General features: G+C 29.1%; 1 protein-coding gene across 6 annotated transcripts in view; it reads right to left on the reverse strand.

Moving 5' to 3' along the window:
* The window catches only part of LOC129613869 (Ig-like and fibronectin type-III domain-containing protein 1), a 168997-nt gene extending 154916 nt beyond the window's left edge, over positions 1 to 14081 (reverse strand). For 3 of the 6 annotated variants that reach the window (XM_055528169.1, XM_055528174.1, XM_055528173.1), the window contains exon 1: positions 12780 to 14080. The gene's annotated coding sequence lies outside the window, so the exon portion shown is untranslated. Of the gene's footprint in view, positions 1 to 12779 lie in introns of all 6 variants that reach the window. The other 3 variants (XM_055528171.1, XM_055528170.1, XM_055528172.1) reach the window with 2 other exon arrangements.
* Positions 14082 to 23503: the final 9422 nt, after the last annotated feature.

Consider the following 23503-nt stretch of genomic DNA (forward strand, 5'->3'; position numbering starts at 1 on the left):
ACACTTCCCAAGTATATCCACAAACTATATAACCTATAATGTTAAAACACTTGAATAAAACATAATGAATAGTTTACACCATACTACCCCCTTCATCATTTATACTACCCTTATATTACAAAAGAAAAAAGAGCATTCTCATGTTCATAATTTCCCATTTCATTTTTCTGTTTCTATATTAAGCACACGCTTTCTGCTTAATGCACTCTTCGCACAAAAGAACAGAACAGAATTCATAAATTTTAAATGTTGAAATGGTTACCTAATTTCTTTAATAAAATGTTTTACTTAAAATATTTTCTCTCATATTATTTTAATATGACTATATTTTGTAAATAATATGAAAGGAATATACCACTCGAGTTGCTTCAATATTTGAACAAAGGCATAAAATGTGTGAAGAACTTATGTTGATTCTATACTCGTATCATGTGTGTTCAAAGGTTCAGAAGTATAAACAATAAATAAAGTGTTTTTGAATAAACTTGCATTTAACTTAAGAGAAAATGAGATCTTTTATATGAGATTAAAAGAATTTCCGTTGTCTCATGAACTGAATATTTTTTTTAAGAATGAAAATGCTCCAAGAGGATTAAACTGTACTTAGTTAGTTTAATTTAAAAAGAAAAATAATAACAAAGAGATCAAAAAATTTAAATAAATGTTAAAAAGTATAAGGATAATTTCAAAATTATTTTAAAGAATAATTAAATTAAAACTTGCATGTTAGTTACCTAGGCTTAAAAATTATTTAACATTTGAACTTAGATTTTCTAAAGCTTTAATATTTTATCCTTCTGTACTGAATTCTACAGATTGCATTTCCATATTTCGGACACACCACTAATAAGACGCATAAAGCGAGTTTATAAATTCTTTCCATTTCAATTAAGCGTAAAAGCGCAACTATTCTAACACTTCCTTCAAAAACTTCTCAATTGTGCCAGATTTTATTCAAATATATTCAAACAATAATACTATTTTCATAAAACCAAAGGTACAAATGATTATTCGGCTATTTGTTCTCAAATTTATTTAAGTTTAACAATATTTAACCAATATACAAACCTACATATAATATGTGTATGTCACTAACATAAATCTAGTGTTCCAATAAATAAATATAAATGTATTAAGAAATTTTACAATTGAAAAACATTTCAATCTATCTATTTAATCTTTATTTTTCTTGCTTTCATACACTCCTACAATAATTTCCATATCACTCACATACAATCATAGAATTTGTATAAAATAGTTGTTAAATTACATATAAGTAGGCATAATAAAATGTTATGAATATTTTGTTATTTAAATTCCTTTGAAAAATTAAAATAAAAACTTAAAAGGAAGCATTCAATTGAAAATTTTGGTTCAAATTCTCTCATATAAGTTGAATTTTGTTCAAAATTTTTTTGTTTTTCCAAATATGAAAATACAAAAGGTGGAGAAAGAAAGGAGGAAAGAAATCCTGTAGAAATATGACAAAATAATCTGACAATAAAAATAATAACAATGGCAGGAATTTAGAGAGAAATAAGAACAAGCAAAATAAAAATGGAACACAAAACGAATATTCATTTTGAAAACATGTACAAATATACCTACACTTACATAATCACAATATATATACTTACACATGGTTACTGCTACATGCATTACGCCTATAAGTATGTTCACAAAAATCACACATAATATAATATTTCAAAAAAAGAATCTCCGCGAACATTAAATCCTTTATACACTGACAAGAGTTTAAAAAATCTTTTTTTAAGCACTCACACTTAGGCGTTATATTAAAATTTAGCGGAAAATACAAAAAAATGTTTTTTTTTGTTTTTTTTTTTTATTTTTCATATTATTTCATCATCAACTTCTCTTTCTGTTCCGTTGTTTTCATGTTCGCAGTGTTCCTCCATTCCTTTTATGTCAATTTAAGGGTAAAAAATATTTTTGTATTATATATAAGAAGTAATTGTTATTAAACGTGGAGTAATAGACAGTAACAGATATAGTAGTGGATGCCAACAATAGGTATCAAATTTCAAAAATCTTTTTTAAATTAAAAATAATTCAAAGGAGTACTTGTTCTTGATTTATTTAGTTTAAAAGAAAATAGGTTGTTGAAAAATATTGTTAATCATTGAAAGAATATTAGAATCATCTAGAAACGTGGCTATCAGTTTCGCTTTGATACCACTGAATTTCCATATCCTCAGCCTCAATTAGATTCGCCAGGTTCCTAACTCGTAAAATAAATGCGACTCAAGAAACCTCCACCTTTTCCATGCCAAAGCTGGGCATGCGCCTTGAAGTTGAACCACCATCTCCACCTTCTTATAGCAGCAACTCAGAGTCGTTCAAAGGTCCTTCTTTTCATGTACGATTTCAGTAGTTCCATGCCTTGCGAGCTTACCCGCTCTGCAATTTTTTTGGGTTCCGCTAAGACGCGACCAAATTAATTCAATTTCGAACGTTTGCACCGTCTCATTAGTAAATTACTTGGAATCCCTTACAGTTATAGAAATGGGCGCCTCCGTTCCCAGCGCTCTTATCATTTCCTGACAGGCAGAGATTTAAATTTTTTTAAATTAAACTAAAAATTCAAAAATTTATTGAACGCAATTCCAAATTATAAATATACACAAATACATTGAACTTAGCTTTTGCCTGACGAAATTTCATTTTTCTTATAATCGTTTCCAAAAAAAAAAAATTTAGATTAGAGAGAAGGTGAAACTCTTCAACAATGTAACGTATAATTTTCGCATAAATCTTCAGCTATATGTACTCTTTATATACATATATCCACACAAACGCTACATATATAAGCCCCTCGTACATTATTTGAACGCCAAGAAATATAATGTGCTTATATACATATGTGCTTCACATTTTTTATTTACTTAAGTTAGCAAAGTAAATATGCCAAAAAAAAGAAGTATACATTCTTTCTTTTTATTTTTCACCCGTTTTTCGATTTTTCTAAACAAAAAAAAACTGATAACAACTTTAAACCACCATTCAGAATCCTTAACATGTTCGTGTACCAAAAAAAACCTTAACAAGATGTTTTCAGATGTGTGTATGACATAAAATGTATTCATTTGTTTTCGAATAAATCGCGAATATGTCATAGTAAAAGAGACTTTTACAAAAGTTTTGTAAGTGGCCTGTGTATCGTACCGAAAAAAAATAACTTTTTTAGATTTAAATTGAACGTAAAATGCATTTTAGGCAAATATTTTTTGACTCATTTAGGTTATAAAATATTAAAACGAATTGTGTTTCCAGAAATGTGATAGAATAAGAGAGATATAAGAAAAATTATGTTCTAAGAACAGTATCAATCTTGAGGAGAAACTTGTCCCGGTTCCAATAAATGTCCAGACAAATATTCAAAGTCTACAGTTTTAAAATTTATAATGCTTCCGAATCCTTGTACATAATGATGGGGAGTTCAAAAGAGAAACATTACACGCAGACTTGCACCGATAGCCTTCAGACAAGAAGGAAATCGTACACATAACTAGCTTTTTGCAAATATTTTCGACTTAAAATATTAAGTCGGTCACATCGAAACTAAATTTACTGTAGGGATGTGTAAAATATTGCGTTCTTTTATTTCCAATGTATTTTTATAAATTTTTCATGCCATAAAATTACTTTTATCTTTAATTTACACTTAAAATTTTAGAAATCGTCAATTCGTCAGTCATTTTTATATTTTTAATTCTTGGGTCGTGTTGTGTTGTATAAACATTACTTTTGTGCTTTTTAGCAAGTAACTATTTATCGGATATAATTGAGAGCTACTCGAAATTTCTTCCGGGCTACTTATACTTGCATTTCCACATATTATATTAGAAAATATTGAGTCAGCTGAAACTATTGGCGTATTTCAAAACAAATTATATCTACTTTACGAAAACAAATGTTGGTACTTGTTCCGAACAGCTAAAACTGAATTTATTTTAGGGTTACATACTATTACACGTAATTCGAAAACTCAATCTAAATCAAAATAAATGCATGATGTTATTGCAATAACGTTCTCATTTCTATAAAAAAATTTCTAAATTGTAAAGCTCCTCCTTAAGTAACATTTTTGTGTGTATATATAAATTGTTGAGCATATGAGTACTTTGTTTGTTTGTATATGAATTTGACAGTTGAAAAAGCATAAAGCGTAAGCATATTAAATATCTTTTTGGTACATAAACCTAAAATTTTATTCCAGTTTTTTTCTTTTTTGTTTTTTAAAGCTATGCGACGTAATAGTCACATTCACATATACCTGAATGTAATAAATACGAATATTATTAATAATAAATCCACAGGTTGGCTATATAGAATATTCATGAACAATAATTCTTTGAAAAAGAGAAAAAAATATGATGGAAGAGAAAAATAAGAATAATTGTGATGTAATTTACTTTATTGTTTTTAATAAAAAATTGATTGAGATTGCTAACTATTATGTAATATTATTTACTCAAAAGGATTTTGAAATAAAACAGAAGAATAATAAATTTTGCATAATAATATCGTAACATGGAGGATTGCAGAGATTTAAATATAAATATAAGTTTCCATTTTGATTTTGAAGGTTTTGATTAGCGTATGAGCAAAACGGTTTCAACCAGAAGAAGAAAAATAATGGATTTTCACAAAGTTATTTAGGAAAATGCGGTAAAATCAAACTGATCTGCACACCAATTACTAAAACAAATTTGCATTACTAGATTACCCAGATTATGTTGCAACCATTATGAAATTCAGCAATATTCCAGTGAGGTTTTTATTGTAGAATTACAAAAATTTTTGAAAATTGCATACTTTTAGGGATTTATTCCTGATATATGGGAATTATATATAATCTAATTACTCGGCTGTAAGTTTTCATTTGTAACGGTAACAAATGACAATTTTATGTATATAGAAATTTATATAGACAATTTTATGTATATTTCATGTATAATATATATAATTTTATGTATGTATATAGAATTTTTGCTGGTAGTCGAATATTGAGTCGATTCACCTATGTTTTTCCGTACATATGTTCGTTTTCGGTAGGGATAACAAGATATTTTTGAAGTTAGATTCATTGTATTTTTCAAAATTATTTATAGCATCAAAATAACAGTTAAATTTATGGAACAGTATAACAGTTTTGGAACAGTATAACAGTTATGGAACAGTATAATAGTTATGGAACAAGATAGTAAAAGAAATTTCTATTCGTTTCAAACTACAATATCACAGAATTTATAAGTTAAACTCTTTTTCCAACTTGGGTTATTTTTAAAATTTATGCAAACTACATAAAACTAAATCAAAGAGCACTTATACTCTAAAAAACTTCTTCCTCTAAATTATAAGTTTTTAATTTCAATAAACAAAATTCCTCGAAAGTCATACACATGTTTAGGCTACACCACAATTTAATATTTACCAACACCGCAAGATTATTTTTCATGTCTGCCTTTTTTTTTGTTCTTTATATTTTTGGTTTAGTTAGCTCTAGTGATAAGTAGCTTCATATATGTTTTTTCATATATTCTTATAACCACATACATGTGTCTATTCCCCACACATGTAAGTACATTTTATAATTTCATAAAGGTATAACAAATATAACGCAATAAAAAAGGAGAAAAATGTAAGAATTTTATTAAATTAAGGAAGAAATTTTTACATTAAAATCTTTTTTTTTGTGTTTTGGAAAAATTATTGTTTGTTATACTTTCTTCTTCACTTGTTCCTTTTGTGTCAATATTTCCTTATTAGCAAGAGTTTTAAGGCGAGAAAATTTTAAAAATAGAAAAAAGGATAAATGAATTAAATTAAATTAAAAGTGATTTAAAAAAAAAAAAAGGAAAATTAAAGATAAGATCGCTTTTGAATTTTGTATATTTGTTGTTATTGTTCTTGTTTTAATAATAAATTTCTGTTATACGATCTGCGATAAAAATAATAATAACACTAATGGAAAAAAAATTTATATTAAATTTTTGAAAGAAAATTCAATTTTCCAAATAAATTATTTCGTTTTAGCGATATAGGCATCTCTTAAATTATCGATAAAGAAATTAGAAATGAAGCAAATAATCGAATTAACTGGTTCCACATAAAGCCTCTTAAAATTTTTCAAATGAATATAAGAGTTAATTTAAAATTTAATGAAAATTTATAAATCCAAAGATTTTCATTTAAAAATAATGAGAGCAATTTCGATTTAATGGAACATTAAACTCGTTTTGACTAAGAATTAATTGAATTAATCTTCAAAATTTTTAAAAGCCTTATAATAAGAAAGTTAATATAAAAAAAATATTACTGGAACTAATTTTGCAAAACGATTTCCAATTAATTACTTCAGTACGAAATTTTTAAAATGTCATACTGAATTTACACGAAATTCGAAATTAGATTTTCTTTCTAAAATAAAGGTGAAATTTGAGGTAGATTACTTATTGAAGTAAATAAATGTCTCACACTAAAATATCACCTACAAAAATTAAGTAAGTATGAAAAAATTCTATAAAAATGCAACAAATTCGCTACATAAATAAACGCATAATAAAGGAAGTCTTAATATTTTTCATTTTTAGCTTGTCAATTTTTTCAAAAATTTTATTTTATTTAAAATACCGTCAATTCTTGATATCTAATAAATTATAATGTGTGAGCATTTTTGCTGTATATTCAACTTTTACTGTATACATACACCCATATATGAAATATAAAGCTAATTGAATGGGAAAAAAATTAATATGTTTGGAAAAAGTTGACTAGTTTTACTACTTATAAAACTCTAACGTTGATCATTTAATAACATACAAAAATATTCAATATAATAAATATATACATGAGCTCTAAAACTGTTATATAACAAAATAAAACTCGTATTTTCTCTCAAAAATCTGTATGAGTGCGAAAAAAGTGCGTATGCAGAAAAAAAAACAAAACGTGTTGCTGACGATTTTCCGGTAATTTCATTCACTTAACACAATGAAATAATTTTTATTTAATAATTTTTAAATTTAATTCCATATTAATTAAGGAAATTTACCGGTTGTTTTTTTTTATTATAATTATTTCAGTAAAACATAAGAAATGTTACAACATAATAACATAATTTTCCATATATGTTATGTGTTAAAAGAGAAAGAGAGCAAAAAAAAAAACACAATTTTCACGGATTGAAAACTCATTTTTTACCCATTAATTATTGTTGAGTACACAGAGAAAAAAAATATGAATTATTATTGTACAACATATAAAAAGTTTTTTTTTGTTTTTTTTTTCAATTTCACTTATGTAAAATAAAATATTTTTTTTTTAATTTTCTTTTACAGGGTTCTTTTTGCTTTTAAAATACATATTGGAAAATAATTTTAAATTTTATAAAAATATTAATTGATTTGTCCAGCCGAATAGCTTAATATAGACAAAGCAAGGAGCTCAGTGGTGTTGATTCACATAACTTCCAGCCGCATAATATTAGCAAATTAAAATAATATTAATATTATTACAAATTTAAAACAAAAAATTTTAAAATTTCAAAACCAATACCATAGTAACACTTTTATATGAAAACAATTAAAAAAATTCATTCGGGAACTAGATTAGTTCTGATTTTATTTTTAAATTTCTAAATTGGTTAATCAAGTCCATCTTGGACTTACATTTCATTCAAAACCCTTTCATAATTCATTTTAATATCATAAAAAAAACTTTTACAAAATTTTAAACATTTCATTTTTGTTTCGCAATAAAACAAAGTCAATTAAAAGTGCAAAATATTTATAAATTCTGCTAAAACGCTATAAAAATTTTATAATTGAATAACAATAAATAAAAAAAAATTGTTATCGTAACTACGATAAAATAATTTACGCCTTTCTCTTAAAAAAACAAAACAACAAAAAGGAAAACTGGGAAAATTCAAAAATTTACCACTGTCATTTAATTATTTTGCTTGAGAAAATAAATGAAAGAAAAACTGGTGTGTTTACCGCTTCTACTTTTTCAAATAGCAAACCTGACTTTAATAGTCGATTATATGACAACAAACACTAAATTTTATGATTTATTTAAAATAATTTTGTAAAAATTTCTTTTTTTTTGATCAAAATTAAATATCTACTCTCCGTGTCTACAATTACAATAGTAAAAGTTGTTAAACATAAATTGTATACATACTCATAACTATATAAGTAATAAAATGAAAGTCTCTGATTAAGACAAAATGTTAAAAACAGCAAACAAAATATTAAAAATAGTTAAAATGAAAAAAAATTATTCAATTTTATTTTCCGTTCGGTTGGATTTCCTTCGAATACAAAAAATTATTTATGCACCTTTTTAATTTTTAATTTTTTTTTTTCAGAATGATTTTCGTTTTTCTTCCCTCTATATTTTGTTCGCGTAAGTACAACCTTATGTAAAAACTAAACAAAATAACAAAACAAAAAAACGATGACCTTACATTAACAAAACAAGCATTTAAGTGTGAAATTTCGTTTAAAAGAAAAACAATTGTCTAAAAATTATAATAATAGTGACGTTTTTCATTTATTATTCTGCTAGAAAAAAAACAAAGATTTATGATCGGTGTAAAATTATTTGAAATTTATCATTTATATTTAAACATAAGCTTAAAAGTTTTAGTTAGAAAACTAAAATAAAGTGGCGCCCGAACATACACAATTTATGATGTATGGTTGTAGATTGTAGATCGCAAGAACAAGGTGACAATGCATCTCGACCCAACACTACTTGGATCTATTGTGCTCTCAAAGGAAGTGCAGACATGGCGCTTAAGGCACTTTCCAAGATATTTTCAATAAATTCAAGCACCTTGTGAGGATCAATTTCTTGCACCTCCTTTGCCAAAACACAAAGAATACTACAACTGCTCGACTGCTTAGTATCTCCTAAAAATATATGAATATAAGGAACGTAACAAAACCTTGTTAAATAAAAAAACTAGAAAAACCATCAATAATTTTCCGCCAAAATTTTTAAATAATACTTAGTCGATAATGGAATTCTATTATGTTAAAGCATTGGATGCCTAGCATGTAAACTCTTATTGATTAAATAATGTTAACACAATTCTATATCTATTCAAGACTACACCACTGCTTTACCGAAAAATGATATACTAATTTTAGAGATTTTGAGCTTTTGTAATATTCCACAGAAATATTCTTGACATAGAGAAAAATATTAAATATTTTTCTCAAAAATATTTAATTTTTCAATTGCAAACCTATACAATTTTCAATTCACGTTTCAATGCCATCACAATTAACTCTTATGGAAATTGTTTTTATTTCATTTTTCATATTTCAAAGTAATAATTAACTTCATTTATTAGTAGTTATAGCAAATTAAATATCCACACTTTTTTTTAATAGAACTTTATTACAATTGAACCGAGTCATAATATACCACTCAACTTTTTATGTTGCACAGTGTTATCCAATTGTTGCAACAAAATGAAAACTCTTTAACGCTTTATTGCCTTTTTTGTGTCTGATACCAAACACAAGCTTTAATTAACAAAAATTTTGAATAATTTCTTCTTTTCGTTTAAGATATTTTGCAAAAAACGTATCTAATAGCAACATAAAAATTAGTTTTTACTATTGGCAAACTACATTCGAATATTGCGATGATAGCAATAAAAAGAAAATTGTTTAGAAAACACAAAAACAAAGGAAAAAACCAATAATGTTTTCATTTATTTCAATTCATTCCTAATGTTACGTACACTTTATTTATTACGTCAATATCAATTCACTGAATAAACACAAAGTAGATGGAAAAATATTAAGAATTCAGTAGAAAACAAAAAAATTTACTACTTTTTTTATATTGAATTTTCCCTTTTTTTTTACCATCAAAAATAAATTTTCTTACCTTTATGAATATTTAAAACATTGTAATAAAACAAAAAAAATGTACGTAGAGTAACGAAAATGGTAGTTTTTTATTGCAGAATCAGAAGAAAATTATGAATGCTGTTCGTATATTTATAGACCATAGGTAGTTTTGTACTATTTTCAAAAGATTTGTTGAAAGAAAGTTTGTTTGACGCAAAAAAAAAAACTTTTGTTTCAAAGGATATTTTATTCAAATAATTTTGACTTTGTGTTATTTATGAAAATTTTATGAATTTTTTTTTTCCTTTTGAAAGTTATGCAAAGTTGTATTGATAGTCAGTTTACTTTTTTTTTAAATTATCATTTGAAAAGAGAAAAAAAATTACAGAATATATGAAATATTTTAAATTTTTATTTTAAAATTTTAAGTAATTTTTAAAGAAGCATTGAAAAAAGAAAATTCAAATTTGCTGACAAATACTGCAAAAGCACTGTTTAAAAATATTCAGTTTCTGCAGTCTTTCTGATTTTCACGTCAAATAAAGCACATCTTTCTCTGTTGCCTTAGTTTCTGAAATATTCTAAGTGAAAAAAATGAACACAAACTTTGTATGACATCTGTTGCACGCGGAAAATCTCACTGATATCAGATATTGCATTAATTTTAAAAAAAATTTTAAATTTAATTTACAGCAAATTTATTTTTCTAATAAATTTCTAATAATTTTGATTTAATTATACATTTCTCCACATTTCATCAGCAACCCCTTTAAAATCAATCATAAGATCTGATCAAAGAGCCAAAAATCTTTAATATATGCACATTTGTTATCATTAATAACAATTCCTGAATTATAAATTTTATTGACACATCTTGGCAAAGCAAAAAAACAAAAAATTTTAATTAAAACCACGGAAAAATTTGCTGCAATTCAGAAAATTAACAATTTAGAGTTTTAAAAGTAATAAGGAATTTAAAAATTTTAATTTTGCAGAATAATTATTTCCAATAAATTTCAAAATCTATGAAATTCTTTCTACTTGCGAAGGTCAAACAAATTTGTTTTGGTAATATGGTAATTTGTAATATTTGAAAACCAAAAATTTTGTTTTTTTTTTTTTAAATATTTTAAAAGAATCCGAATTTCCAATATTTCTTTTCATGAATATTCAAAAAATATTAAAATATTCCTGAGCCGATTTAATTGCCATTATAGCTACTACATATAGACATTTAATTATTTAAATTTATAAATGATATCAAATGTAAATGGAGAATAGCTAAAACATCTTCATAAAATATACAATTTGATATCACAAAAAAATTATGTTATAAATTTCAAAATTAATATTAATGAGGAAGATATAATGTATACGCATATAAAATTAATTTTGAGAACAAAAAAAAACTAATTAACATAATTACTTCACTTTTTTTATTCGGATTATTTAACTGAAGAGAATTTTAAACATAATTTTATTCAGAAATCAAGTTAAAATGCTTAATCAGTTTTATAATTTTTTTGAAAAGCAAAAACATTAAGTATCTTACTTGTTAAGCATAACGTTGTAATAAAAAGTTGGAATATAATGGCATTTGAAGCCATCAATATTTTATAAGAGCTTATAATTACTCATTAATTTAGTAGTTATTTGTCCCAGGTGTTGTTATTATTAGGAGATTTTGAATAACAATTAGAGTTTATTAAGAGATTTTCAGGAATCTGGGAAAATTCCTAAACATTACATTTAGAAGATAGACCGTACTAAAATTAATTTGAAATTTAAATGAAATGAATAATTAAAACGAACCTAAGTCGAATCAATTATTCAATAATTACAAAAAAAAATCTAATTAACTCAGCAAATTTGAATCGTCAAAATAAATTTTAGCAATCACTACATAAACCTTCATTTTGTAAAGTTCCTGATCATTTATACCAGCTTTTCAAGTATGAAACCGAGAAATTTCAAAATTGTCTAGTATTTACTTTAAAAATTTAGTGGACTAGGTCGTGGCACTTAACATTTTTTTATTCGAAAAACTAAATTTGATTTCAAGATCAAAAGGAATTTTACATACATATGCATACATAAAATTAAATATAACATTCCCATCCATAATAATAATTTCACTAACATACGAGTAGCTTAAAATTGTGGTCATATTCTATACCTCTTTTTCTAATACGAATCATATTTTTACTACTTCTAATAAACCCACCCCAGGCTGAATCCCCGGGACACAACCAGATGCACACTGGGGTAACTGGTGGTCGATGCTCCAACCAGTGGCGGATGCCATGCTCTGTCAAGTCGTCTTCAATCATGATCACGTAAATAGTTCATAACGAGTGAACCACAAATAATGAAAGATATATTATACTATTTACAGTACGAACATTTCAATTAGTGTTTCAGATATTCGGAATACAGCTTGTTGGAATTTTCAAATTATTCTTTCTAATTTCAATTATCAATACTCAAATTTAATTTCCAGGTATTAAATTTATAATTATTTTAATCTAACCACTTTTCAATTATTCATAAAACAATAATTTTCCACATAAAATTTATATTTATTAGTAAGAGTAACTAAGTACATTTAAGATTTTGAAAAAAAAATTTGCGCTATTTTATATTTCTGGGGCTGAAATTCATCAAAAAATGGTAAAATTATCACATACTTAATGTAAAACAACAATTATTCATTTTCAAGTACACTATAATGAATTAATTTTATTAAAATATTTTCTCTTAATTAAGTATATGCAAATATCATGTACATAATAAATAAACTAATAAAAGTAAATAGCTAGGTACTTATATAAAAACAAAAATTTAAACAAAAATATTCTCTGTAACAAAATTTATACCAACCTCTGTGACCAAAATCCAAATCTAACGTTAGCGGTGCGAATGTTAGGTAAAATAATTATTGTCGAGGAGTTGAAGATTTTTCAAATGTTTTTTTCTTTTATAGGTTATGCTTACTTATTTCTTAACTATTCATTTATGCTTGTGTTTCTCTCTATATTAAACTAGAAAAAATATACCGTTACTGTTTACACCAAAACAGAAACAAAAACCAAAAAAAAAAAAAAAAAACAAAAAATTTATTCTTTTATTTACTTATTTATTAACTCTTTTTTTTCACTCAACTTTTTTATTTTTCTGTTCAATGGTAACTAAATATGCAAAATAACTTCAACTTGCATAAGCTATACTACATGGATAAATATTAAAAGTGTGGTATAATGCAATGAACAGTTTATGAAATTATTAAGTATTTTTGTTTTCTTTGATTTTATATTAAAAGCAACTCTATAAATTCGCAAACACGAAACAAATTAATTATAAATATTATAAATTGAAATATTCAATAATATTTAACACAGGTGAATAATTTTCATAAATGTAAAATATTATATTTTCTAGGTTAAAGTACTGCTGCTGCTGCTGTTACTGCTTTGTTAACACAAAATACTTTTAATGGTAGAATAATATGCTTTTAATTTTAATTGAAATTTTCCATTAATTCTCTTTTTTTACACTTCAAATTTTTTATACAAATAAAAAGTGTTAATTTGATTTCAACACTATATTTTTAGTTAATTGCTGCTAATTATTAATTTTGCAAATATTTTCATTTCCAAATGCAACTTTTATATTAATATTAGCACAAAAACAAACAATATGTTTTATAATTCATTATATTAAATTTAATTTAATTAAAATAAATTTTGTTAAAATGTTAAACTTTATTATTTTCCAAGATATTCTTAATGTATTTATTATATTCAAACTTTTAAATATTAATATTATAATTATGCTCTGTTTGTAAATTTTCAATTGATATTACACAAATGTACATGTATGCAGTAAAACAACTATCTATATATTTTAGTTTTATACAACACACTTTGCATTCGGTAATTAATTACTGTTATTTTAACCACACCACTTGAATATGCTTCAACTTTTAGTTAAACTTTTCAAGAAACTCCGAAATTCCTTTTATTTAATAATAATCTTTGATATTAAAATAATTTAAATATGCAATATTATTAATAATACAGCAATTGATGACTATCTAACTTTCGATTATTAATAATTAAAACAAAATCAAGTTTAACCATACAATTGTACTTGTTTATATCATAAATTTATTTTGAAAGAACTTAATCTCTTTAGTTTAGTTTTTAATTTTATTGTTCTTCTATAAAACACTCTTAATAATAGTTGTTTTCTATTATTAAAGCAAAAAACAAAAACTTAAATAAAATTAAGAAGAATAAAATTTTTCAAGATACAAACAGCTTCAATATTTTCTTGTCATTCACGTATGTATATATATGTACATACTAATATATTTATAATTGTTATATACACCACTCATATGTTTTATAAAACTTTTATAATAATATTATAATTTATACCGATTTTTACATGTATATGTGTATATTAAATTATTTTTATATTATTTTATTTAATTCAAGCTTAAATAAGAACTGAACCCGGCGATAGTCCGAACATAACTAAAGTCCTCATAGAACTGAAATTACATTTTATATTAAACATATTAAATAATGGTAAATATTTTCATATAAATGTGGTAAATTTTATAAAAAATATGAGAAAAGAAAAGAAAAACAAAAATTATAATTTTCACCAAACAAGTTAAAAACATTTTTTTGTTGAAAATAATTTACTCGAAAAACACACCACACTTATAGTTTTTTCGTATTGTGCACATAATGTAAAGAATGAATGTTATGACAACGAAGAAACCAGTTAAAACGAAATATTTATTATAAAAAAAAATTGTTGTGAAAAAAAAAAAAAAATTTTTTCAGTTTGTTAAATAGAACATGGAATATTTCAAGTACATGATTTTTTGTATTCAAACATTCTTAATAGTAAAAAAAAATTTAAGATTTAAGAAACCATTCACATTTTTAATAAAATTTACCTCAACACATTAGCTACCTAAACATTCAATATCAATAGAACACGGTTAGAAAATGTAGAAGAACGTAAATTAAAATAATTGTAATAAAGTAAAAAGAGAATATCGACTTGAAGAGATTTTATATAGAATGCAATTTCCGAAAAGTACATACATATACAAAAATTGTATACTATTTTATTTAATATTGCACAAAGCATTATCAATGTAATACGCAAGTGCACAAAATATTGTGTGACATTAGAATAAATATTAGTATATCGTAGTAAAGCAACAATGCAAAATACAGCCCGTAATTGGAAATGTCATATTAAAATTAATGGCAAATACAACCTAATTATTTGCAAATGACTTTTCAATAACGAGAAAAAATTTTGAATTCGTTAGTAAATTTAAGCAAAATGTCTATTTAAATGTAGATCTGACTTTTATTATGGCTATAATTTTCGTCGCAAAATTATTAAATTTTGACGTTAAGTGCGAGCGCCATCAAATAAGTTCAGTCTGATATGTAAACAGTTATCAAACCTTATTATAGAATTAGAAGTTTTTGCCGCATATGTAAAAAATACCTTAATCAAAATTCTTAATATACATAGGTTCATTCAAATATAAGGTAGTAAGTGACAAATTTTTATTCTGTTAAATTCTAAATTGAACAAACACACGATAAGCACCTGTAAATATGCAATAGTACGTAAAATTTAAAGTGCATAATTTTTCTTTAAATTTCTTACATTATTAAACGCACATTCAGTATTACGATACTTTGAATTACACAATTTATTGTCCAAATTTTAAGTTACATTTTCATTACATTTAATATCATACAAATTCACCACGAATATACCTCTCTATTTATAACTATATAATATACATACATATTATGGAGCTTATTAAATATACAAAATACCATATTCTTTCTCAGGAAAATCATAAAATGAGAATTATAACATTTTGAGAGAATATTTTTCCAAAAATTCTCAGAGAAAATATACAAGAGTAGTGAGAAAATCATTGAAAATTTTACAATTTACTTACACTGGTATGATATAAAAATTGTAATTCGCAAACTCCAAATTTATGTTGTGAATAGAGCGATCAAAACAAAACTTGAGGCAAAAGCGTGCTACTTCTTTTTCATTGTTTTTCATGTAATTTTTTATTTTCCTTGCATTCTTTACGTTTTGTCAATGAATTGATGTAAAAATTATTAATATTACTATGTGGAACGTATACATATGCACATTACATATAGCATAACATGTACCAACATTTTATTGTTACACTCGCAACCTTTGTATAGTTAGACATAACCCATAGATTCATAGTCATAGATTTAATATTAACGAATAAAGCATAAACGAGAATGGTGTAAAATGTAGAGTAAAAAAATTAATTTTCCTCGGAGCTAAATATGCATGTATATGTGTGTATGTGAATTGTACATTGTACTATTTTTCAAGCTATCTTTTTCTGTAAATGTTTTTTGCTTTTGCTGGTTTACATTATTATTCACATATGTATGTGAGTCGGTATTTATATTACCTATTAACTATAAAATTGCAGTAGTTATATACTAAAAGAAAAAAAACTGGAAATATGCAGGTGAATGTTGATAGAAATAACATTGTTTATTACTTATGAATGCTTTAGCATAAAATAGGGCTTTTGGTTTCTTTTTCATTTTTTATTTTAGTTTCTTATTAATAGGTCCTGTTTTTGCACGACCGTACGTGTGTTGTCATTACACAAACAAATGTAGTTATAATGCACACTAAAGATGTTTGGAAAGAGAAGTGAGTTAAGGCAATTTTTATTTTTGAAAACTTTGTTGTAACAAATGGACAATAGGAAGCGATTAAAATATTTACTTAAAAAATATGCTAATATTATTAATTGACTATTTTAAGCTATTCCCACATGAAAGCTTCCTCTTAATACAAAAAATTATTTTTTTATCAAAAAAGTTATTGTTCAAAGGTTTTTTAATTAAGGGTAACCTTAAAATTTCCGGAATTTTACTTTAAAAAATTTGGATACCAAAAATCATTTTAATATTCTCAAAATTGGACAATCATAGTAACCCATTTGCTCTCCAGTTGTTTATAGCTAAGTTAATTTAAAATCTGACCATTGGTGCAGTGGTTATGGCACCGGTCCTTTAACCGAAGGGTCTCGGGTTCAAACCCCGGTCAGGTCACTATAAAAAAATTATATTCAATATTATTATAACTTAATATACAATACTAATAAAAATATTATACAAGTAATTTTCAAATATTCCTAATATTCGATATTAAAAAAAACTAAGAAAAATAAACAGTAAATATTAATAAACTTAAATATTCAATATAAATAAAAACTACGGCAGGCTAGTCACCTACCTAGTTAAACCCTATAACGCTATGAAACTAGTGCATGAGAAATCATGCACTAGCCCTATGCTCCTTCTAGGAGTGAACAAAGGAAAAAAAAAAAAAAAAAAAATTTAAAATACTAGAGAACTTTCCCAAATTTATTTAAACAAATTAAATTCCTTTTTATGCGTACTTTAAATTGGGTGTAGTGTATTACTAAAGTCCAGTCTTAGGCTATTATTAATAGATGCATCTTGGTGGATCCCGCGATTTAAAAGCTTGAGGGTCGGGGTTCGCAGGCTTTTCAATAAAGCTAAGCGAGAAGGTACTTGGGAAGAGCACAAGATGAACTTGACAGCCTACAGCAAGGAGATCCGCAGGGCTAAGCGCAGAAGCTTTAGATCATTCTGCGGGAGCATAGCGGAGACGTCGGCGGCTGCGAGGCTGCACAGGGCCCTGGCTAGAGACACGGTGCCAGTGACTGCTTCTTTAAGGAGGCCGGATGGCGGCTACACGGAGAACGAGGAGCAAAGGGCTCTTCTCATCCTGGAGGCGCATTTCCCTGGCAGTACTCCGTATGTCGGATCCGTGGTGTGGGAATGCAGGACACCACGTCCTGAGGATTAGCGGAGAGCTGCGCGCATAATTACGGAGGAAAGGATAAGGTGGGCTGTTGGCACTTTCCAGCCCTTCAAGGCGTCGGGAGTGGATGGGATTTCACCAGCACTTCTGCAGCGGGGACTGGAGCCAACTATACCTTTCTTAATAAGAATATTTAGGAGTAGCTTGGCTCTCGGATACATTCCCGAGTCCTGGCGGGTGGCTAGGGTTGTCTTTATTCCCAAAGTGGGAAGAAGGGACATGGTGCCCAAATCATTCAGACCGATTAGCCTCACTTCGTTCTTATTGAATACGATGGAGAAAATAATTGATAACCATGTTCGGGTAAGGGTGCTGGCGAGGAGGCCGCTGAGCGATTGCAAGCATGCGTATCGGGCAGGGAGGTCGACAGAGACCTCTCTGTTTCGCTTTTCCAGTATCCTAGAAAGCAAAGCACAATAAAGCAGGGAGAGGTGGCGCTATGCGCGTTCCTGGATATCGAGGGGGCCTTCGACAACACTTCTCATGAGGCGATTGCGGGAGCCCTGAGGCGTAGGGACTTGGATGATGGCACCTCTCTATGGACATCTAATATGTTGGCTACGAGAGTAGCAGAGACTGCTGTGGGGCAAAGCTCCCTAAGAATGCGCGTGGCCAGGGGATGCTCACAGGGTGGGGTTCTGTTCCCGCTAATGTGGAATTTGGTGGTGGATGAACTCCTTGATGAGCTGCTTCGTCAGGGAATTGGTGTCCAGGCTTATGCCGATGATATAGTCATCATCGCTAGATGTAAGTTTGAAGGAACTCTTTGTGATATAGTCCAAAGGGGATTACGGGTGGCACGGGCCTAGTGGGATACTGTGGGCCTCAGGCTTAACCCTAAAAAGAAGGCCCTGGTGCCTTACACTAGGAGAAGGAAGCTGGACCATCTGCGAACAATATACGTGTGCGGAGCGGCTGTAGAGAGAAAATCGGAGGTCAAATACTTAGGAGTGGTGTTTGATTCCAAGCTTCTTTGGCGAAGTCACGAGGAAGCTGTGTGTACATGGGTAACCCGGGCACTTATGGTTTGCAGGGCCATCTCGGGCAGGTTGTGGGGATGGCAGCGAAAGCTGCCATTTTCAGGTTGGGGAGAAATGGAGCCGGAATAATCGGTGTGAGAGATCGGGGTCGTCTTGTCGGGGAGGTTTCGCTCCTATCGATGCTTAGGGACGACATGGTAAGGAGGTATAGCTTCGAGAAAAATTTTGCCTCGTTGCTGAGTAACAGAAGGGACTGGGAGCGTGACTTTTCGAGCCTCCCAGTTGGAACACACGTTATTAAATGGTACGAAAATGGATCCAGTATTCCGAGTATGTTTCGGGCTGAGTTGCACGCCATTGAAATGTGCGTGCGGTTCAGCCTGGAAAGAGGGCATCGGGGACAAGAAATAATGATTATGTCGGATAGCCGGGCTGCGATCGGAGCGCTGAACTCGTTTTCAGCATCCTCCGCGGCAGTATGGAGCTGTCTTGAGAAGCTCAATGAGTTAGGCAGATGCAACCGTCACACTGTGTTGGGTGCCGGGCCATGTGGGCGTGGAAGCAAGTGAGGCCGCTGATGCGCTTGCAAGGAAGGGGGCAAACACACCTCTTCTTTGGCCGGAGCCCTTCTGCGGAATTGGACCACACACTATTCGTTGGGAATTAAAGAAGGAATCAGAAAGAAGGCGGTCGGAGCGCTGGAGAAGTCTTCCGGGGTTGCGGCAAGCCAAGAGATTATGACCAGAAGCGATTTAAGAAAATTATAGGGAAGGGCAAGAACCAGATGAGGGTCCTCACGGGTCATTTTGACGGGTCACTGCAGGCTTAGGGGACACCTCGGTCAGCTGGGCCTGGAAAATGAGGATGCTTGCAGATTCTGTGGGGTGGAAAATGAGGATGCTTGCAGATCGTATGGAGAGAACTCGGTGTACCTCCTGGGGGAGTGTGATGCTCTTGCTCGTAGGAGGGGGGAGGTGCTGAGAGGCGGAGTTACGATCTTCTGGTCCGCACAAGTTGCTTGAGTTCATCACGAAGGTGGGTCTGGAGCGTGTGTTGTAGGGCATGCCCCGCACTCGGATGGGGCGCACAATAGATCCTTATACGTGGTCGCAGTGCATTGTTGTCGCCGTTATACAAATCTACAACATAAGCTATTATTTTAGTTATAGTACTTACTTGCATAAACATTTACACAAATAAGTTGTATAAATAACCGGCCAAATATACATGGATGTATTACATATACATTTTAATACATAATTATATCACATATGAGAAAGCTCACAGATTAAAGCTATTAAAATCATTTCTTACAGACTTTTTATTAAATGCATCTCATTTCGAACAAATCAAAGAATTTGATTTTGCGCATTCGTGACTTTATCATTTGAAACTTATAATAAAAATTTTACAAATTGAATATTTATATTCAAATGATTATGATAAATCCAAAATATATCTGTACATAAGTTGTTAATGACGTTACCAGTGCTACCGAAATTTAATTTTAAGTTGCATATAATTTTATAGAAACTGCCAGCTATTAAGGTTAAACACATCATTTTCTTTACGAGCTTGAAGGAAGGAGAATGAAGGTCTTATATTTCTGGAAACTCATTTTACAGACAGCGCATTAAACGGTAAAGCGACTGGGACAATTGAAACCATGGCTAGAGGATTGACAAAGAGCCCCCAAATCGACACCTTTCAACCATTTAAGTTACCAGGGTAGGAGGGATATACCCTGTTTTTCTGAAAGATAGTCGGGCATAAATTATTCCACTCCTGATCAAGACATTTCGAAGCACCGTTAAGTGTCACACCGTTTCTTTTAAAACGATGAAGAAGGTAATCGACCAGTAACACAGAACGCCGGTACTTCGAATAACGGCAATTAGCATCTATACCAAGTACACACAAGAACGGACACTGCTTCGACTTGAACTGGCTAATGCCAATGCTGGATTATTGGAGCACAAAAAAATTGCGATTTGTGCATTGTCAGACATCGACTGCGTGTTCGACAACACCTCATACGTCGTGATTGTGCGGGCCTTTGAATATAAAAGCAGGGATAACAATACGTCCTTAAGGATGTGTAACATGCTTTCATCAAGAAGGGCCGAGACTTCCGTGGTACACAAGCCCATGGCCGTTATTCCTACTAGAGGATCTTCAGAGGGAGAGGTGCTACCTATTTTGATGTGGAGTTTGATTTCAAACGGATTTCTCAAGGGACTACTTGAGATGGGCATTGAGTGTCAGCCCTGTGCGGATGACATTTTCATTATAGCTAAGTGGGAGTTCGAGAAGGTTCTATATGATATCATATAGGTGGAGGCTCCAAATGATGAAGAGATGGCGATTTGCGATGGAGCTGAGATTGAACTCGACTAACGTCATGAAGGTGCAAAGGTAAAGAACCTTCCAAATGGCGGCAATAGAAATTTTCGAGTTGTCATCGCGCAATTTCGTCATTGGGAGATCATTAAGGATTACCAGCCTGCAGTTGACTAGAAGCTCTGGAAAGAGTATCTCGGGCAATAGAACCGAAACACCCTCTCCAGGAAGATTCGACTGTTGACCTGCCGGGAGAGGATATGCTTAAGAGGTGTAGTTCTTAGAAAAAACTTTAAATCAAAGGGAGCATACAAGAGTTGGAGGGGTGAGTCAATTAGCTAGCCGATGGAATGCTAGAGCATTTGAGCCAAGATTTGAATATCTCGGACCAATAGAAATTTTCTCAAATATCTCTCAGATGCAAATAGACGCTATAGAAGAAATACACGCATGCAGGCGAAGCGGGGGGCAATTCCTGTCTTGTTGAGCCAGAATCCTTTTGCGGGATTGGACCGAGCAAAATCCATGAAGTGTTAAAAGACAAAATATGGGAGAGGGGCGGGGAGTACTAGATTTTTTAAGTTGCCGTGTATTATCGCCTCAATCAGCAATCTTAACTTCTGGAATATCAGCTTAAATGGAAATTAAGCTGATATTACAGAAATTGAAATAAAACTGATCGGATAAGCTGATTCTATTAAAATTACAAATGATTATTTTCATCTTAACCATTTGTTCAGTTTATAATTTATTATCTGACATGGAATGTGTTATTTTGGTTCTTATTTAAATGTTTTCACTTAAATAAAAATTTATCTGGCAACATTGAACTTATAGAGTTAATATTTAATAACACAAAGAAAAAAGTGCACTGTTGCTTTTGCTGCTGAACAAATGAACAATAAAATCTATTTCTTTCCTTCTTTTTACATTATTACTCGTATTAAAAATTCAAATTTTTTTTTAGCTACAAAACATTCATTATTCAAGGTAAATAAGTTTCTTGTAAAACTCAATATGTACTACTCGTTTTACTGCCATAACACATTGATCAAAAAATTTTCAGCAAATGCTATCTAGTGCTAGCTGATTTTAGAAAATAAAAAAAAAATAATTATTAAAATCTAGAAAATAATTTTGTTTTTTAAATTAAAAATTTTGCAACTTTTAAAACTCTTTTTTTTTTAAATAAAAAATAATAAATAAATTTTTATTTATTTATTTACTTTTTTTATTTTGTTTTATTTTAATTTTGTTATTCAACATGTGTTTTCGGATCTTTTCATATTCATTTGTGCTCTTTTTGTTATTTTTTTGGAATTCTCAATACTGTGTAAAACTCACAAATTATTTGTAACACTCGAATTCAAGTTAAATTTTTATTTATAATAAAACATGAACAAAAACATTGTTATTCATGCAAAAATTGAAAAATTGCAGAGAAATATTTCCTATTTTGTTGCATGTATGTATATACTTTAATGTGTTTCATGTTTTTGTCGTACTAGTTATAGATATATAGTGCAAGTAGTGTAAGAAACATGAAAATGCAACAAAACGTGACTAAAAAGTAAAGTCACAAAAAAAAACGACGTTTTGCATGTATTTGTTAGTACACTTGTAAAAATTTACAAACTAAATAATGCATAGTGTATACATATGTATGCATATTATCGATATATATGTAACTGAATACTTATAGCTATTTATTAATCAAATCGACACATTGGTATAAAAATTTCTGCACTTCTTGCGCTATTAGCACAATTTTCTAAAATTTTTAGTTCACTATTAACAGCAATAACTAGCTTCAGGACTGTGTTATTTTTTTACCCCTTCAATACTATATAAAAATAGATTGTAATGCATAAGAATCTATATAAGTTCGGGGCAACTTGTGAGGACCGGAAGATCGCGGGAACAAAATCCCTCAGTGTTTCATTTATCCTGCGAGCGAAAGCATCACCCTTTCTGTGTTCACAGTAATTCGACAGGTCCCAGTAGAATGTGCACCTGAATCTTTCCTATCCCTATAATCTTCTTAAATCGCCTGTGGTCACATTCTTCTAGAACCTTATTGGCCTGCCGCAGCACCAAAATATTTCTCCAACTCTCTGACCGCATCCTTTCTCTTTCCTTTCTTAGTTCCCGACGAACAGTATATGGTCTGCTTCTGCAAAAGGGTCAGCTTCGCCATTTCCTTCCACGCCCACATGGCTTGGCACCCAGTATAAAGTGACCTAGTTGCGCCTACTTAGTTCATTAAGTTTCTCAAAACAGCCCCATACTACCTCGAAGGATATTAATACAAAT

The sequence above is a fragment of the Condylostylus longicornis genome, unplaced genomic scaffold, assembly GCF_029603195.1.
Source record: "Condylostylus longicornis isolate FDR11 unplaced genomic scaffold, ASM2960319v2 ptg000092l, whole genome shotgun sequence".
NCBI classification, from domain to species: domain Eukaryota; kingdom Metazoa; phylum Arthropoda; class Insecta; order Diptera; family Dolichopodidae; genus Condylostylus; species Condylostylus longicornis.